We start from the raw sequence: 4,315 nt of genomic DNA, 5'->3' as shown, positions 1-4,315 counted from the left end.
TTCAGCCCTATTACATTACATATGGGAAAACTGAGATCCAGAGAATTTAAAAGGCTTGCCCAGAGCCACATAACTAATGAGTATCTGAGGGAGAATCTGAATTTAGGTCTTTCTGAGTCTAAGCCCATCTATTATAACACTTTTGTGAGGACCTTTCTGTGGTTATGAGTATCTGGATTTTTCCATTATATATACTTAAAAAAAAACCTTTACCTTCTGTCTTAGAATTGATACTAAGTATGGATTCCAAGGCAGAAGAGAAGTGAAGGCTGAGCATTTGGGATTACCCAGTTAGGAAGTGTCTGAGGCCAGATTTGAACTGAGCACCTCCCATCTCTAGGCCTGACTCTCAGTCCACTGAGCCACCTACCTGCCCTCTTAAAACACTATTTAGTTGATTTCTTTGGAGAAAATCAGACATGACACACTTTCCCGGCATCACTTGTGTGTATAAGCTCAGAATTATTCCTTTGGGATTTCTTGAGGTGCTTTGGGCAGAGAGAGTTAGAGGTAAGTCTTGTTAGACAGAGCATGCAATATTGCCTTAACTGGTGTTGAATTCTGGACAGCTCCTTTGAGAGTCAAGTTATTACTGAGAAGAAATTACATAGTTAATTAGTCTTAATGTGTTGCCAATTATTAGAAAACCATAGATTTAGAACACAAAGTACCTTAGAGGTCATCTGGTATAATTTATTCAGAAAGATCTGGGTTCAAATCTGTCCTCAGAAGCTTAGTAGCTGTGTGACCCTGGGCAAGTCTCATAAACCTGTCTGTCTCATCTTCCTCATCTAGAAAATGAGAAGGAAGTGGCAAATCATACTAGTACCTTTGCCAAGAAGCCCCAAATGGGGTCGCCAAGAGTTAGACATGACTGAACAGTGATGGAAGAAGAAGTGTAACCCCATCATTTTACAGAAGGGGACACTGAGGGCCAGAGAGAGGTGAAGTTCTTAGAGTCAGTCAATGAGACAGTCATTAGCGTTTATTAAGTACTTGCTATGTTACAGGCACTGTGGGTACCAAAGAGGGGCCAAAATAATTCTTGCCTTCAAGGAACTTACATTCTAATGGATGATATAACATGGAAATAAATAGATATAGACAAGGTATATTGCTCATTCATCATTTTATTTTTTAAAATTATAATAAGGGTCTTTAATCAAGGCAGGCAGATTATAATCTGGGAAGCCACATAGTAATGTAGTACTGGGACTTCTATATCCTTTATTTTTGATGGGATGATATCTTGACTTGCTCAAGAATTGGATTTCAATGAGGTAGAATTGCACAAAGTCATTAGCCTTATTTTCCATTCCAGTCATCAAAGTGTAATGACAAGGTGAAAATTAGAATGACTGACAGTGGCTGGAGATCCACTGGATGACTGGCACCTTACTAAGCTCAGAACACTCCTTAACACCTACTTCAGCTGCCTTCATGGCCATTGAAACAAATTGCTTTCTTCTACCCATTCCACTGGGGGAAGCCTTCACATACTTGGGGTTGTGAGAATTTATTTTTTCATATACTGTATTAATTCCTATATCAGGGCCCTGGAATTGAAGAGTTCCTGTATATTAGGGAGAATTACTGTGTATTCCTGTGTCTGGGATCTGGATCAGAGATTCCACCCAGTCCCTTAACCCCAATTGCTCTTCTGCTCTCTGAGACAGAAAGTAAGAATTAAAAAAACTGGATGATCGGAGGTGGTTAGTTCTTTGGTCAGAAATAGGAAAATTCAGAAGAGGGAAGGATTTCAGAGAAAGCGAATGAGTTCTGTTTTGGACATGTTGAATTTCAGATCCTGATGGGACATCCTGGTGATGAAGGATCTAGGTCTGGAAATATAGATCTAGGACTCATCTGTAGAAAGGTGAACATTGAACCCACAGGAGAAGATGAGCTCCCTAAGTGAGAGAATAGAGAAAAGTGAAGAGACAGACCCTTGGGGGAAGCCAACTGGTTAGCAAGTATGACAAATGAAGATCCAGCAAAGAATACTTAGAAGGAGCAGCTTGATTGGTGGGAGGAGAAACAAGAGTGAGCAGAATCATGAAAACTCAGAGATGAATGAGTGTCTAGAAGGAGATGGAGAACAGCAATCATATGCTGCAGAGATATTAACAGTAATCGCTAACTTTATATAGCACTTGCTATATGCCAAACTTACTATATGCCAAACTATAAGCTAAACACTTTGCATAAATTATCTCATTTGATCCTCACAACAACCCTAGGATATAGGTGCTATTATTATCCTCATTTTATAGATGAGGAAACTGAGGCAAACAGAGGTGATGTGACTTGTCCAAGGTTAACCAGCCAGTGGGTTTCAGAGGTTAGATTTGAACTCATCTTCCAGTCTCCAGGTCCAGCACTCTATTTGTGATACCACCTAACTGCCCTATATGCTAAAAAAGGATTAAACTTGAGAAAAGGTCACTATATTTGGCAAGAAGAGACCATAGCTAACTTTAGAGAGAGCATTTGCAGTTGGATGTTGAAGTTGGAAGCCAGATTGCCAAGCATTTAGAAGAGAGAGGAGAGGAAATGGAGGCACCAAGTATAGATGGCTTTTTCAAGGAATTTAAGTGAGAAAGGAGGGTGAGATGTATAATAATAGTTAGCAGGGCTGCCAGGATCAAGTGGGTTTTTTAAAGATGGGGTAGACATGGATATATTTGGAGGCAGTAGAAAAGGAACCAGGAGATAGGGAAAGATTTAAGAGAGAGTATGGATGATTGTTAGGGCAATTCATTGGAGAAATCCAGAGAGGATGGGATCAAGGGTGCATACAGAGGACTTGGTCTTGACAAGAACGGTTACCTCTTCTTTTAAAATAGGAGCAAAAGAGGAGATAGTGGGGATTGATTTCATTGGGATAAATTTCTTGGTGAACCAAATAAACAAGATTTCATGGTTTCCTTTGGTTCTATTCTGCCTCATATGAGCAAGAACAAAAGAAGCAGATGGTGGGAGTAATTTGGCACTGGCTTTTAGCAAGAAATGAGTGCTAATAGCAAAAAAGAGCAAGGGATTCAAGAGCAGATAGATGTTAGGGTAGAATTGAAGGGATGAGGGGTTGAGATTGGAAAAGGAGAAGAATGTTACTACAACAGGGGTAATGACCTGGGAAAGAATCAGAGCTGGAAGAACTAGAGGTCAAGTGAAGATAAAGGACAACAGAGTTAGAGACTAAGAGGCACAGGTAAAGATGGAAAAATAAATGGTAATGATCATATAGAGGAATTTCAGAGATCAAAACCATGGAATACTATTAGATGATGGCAAGATAAAAAAGACTAGCTTTGGGTGTAGAAAGAGGTATAAGAGAGAGTTGGGTCAAGGAAATTGAATAGATTAAAGAAATATTTGAAACACATCTGAGGGACACATGGCATATATTGAAGTCACCTATTGTGAGGGCAGAAACTGGGATGAAAAATATTAATAGGACTCTGAATTCATTGATGAAAGAAAAAATAAATTGGGGGTTAGTAAATAAGAAGTACTATGCGCTGGATTAGGTAATAATTTTGGATTGTGTGAATCGCAAATGAAGAGAAATTGCAGAGTGATTATAGGATCATGAAAGAGAGAGAAAGAAGGAAAAAGGGAAGGGGGGAGAGAGAGAGAGAGAGAGAGAGAGAGAGAGAGAGAGAGAGAGAGAGAGAGAGAGAGAGAGAGAGAGAGTGGAAGTAGCAATGGGGAGCAAGATGCTCCTGGAAGCTAGCTCCAGGACCATGGAGATTACATTATTTATACTGGAAGGGTAAATTGGAACTTGTGGTCCTCTGCCCTGCATTTTCTTTATAAACTCTTACCTTCTGTTTTAGAATTGATATTGAGTATTGGTTCCAAGGCAGAAGAGTGGTAAGGGCTAGGCAGTTGGGGTTAAGTGACTTGCCCTGGGTCATAGAGCTAGGAAGTGTCTGAGACCAGATTTGAATCCAGCACCTCCTGTCTCTAGGGGTGGCTCTCAGCTAATGAATTGGCTGCCCCTTTGCCTTGAATTCTTGCAGCCATGCTCAGACCTCTATCTTTCTAATAAATATTCAAATCCCAGATGACAGAACTGTCAGCCTTGAGACCTGTGAACATTTAGTCCATTCCCTTCATTTTCCAGTTGTGGAAACTGAGGTCCAGAGATGGAAAAGTAGCTTGCTCTGTATATAAATAACACAAACACATTCTGTGCCAATGAGCTATTAAGAGACTCCTGGCAGGTTTGCTAGAAGTTTCTGTATGTGCACTTATATTTTATAAATATATTTATTGCAATAAGGAATTTGTGCCTAGCTCAAAATGGAAA

This window comes from Monodelphis domestica, chromosome 3, assembly GCF_027887165.1.
Source record: "Monodelphis domestica isolate mMonDom1 chromosome 3, mMonDom1.pri, whole genome shotgun sequence".
Lineage (NCBI taxonomy): Eukaryota > Metazoa > Chordata > Mammalia > Didelphimorphia > Didelphidae > Monodelphis > Monodelphis domestica.
Note: the sequence above shows the minus strand (reverse complement) of the source record.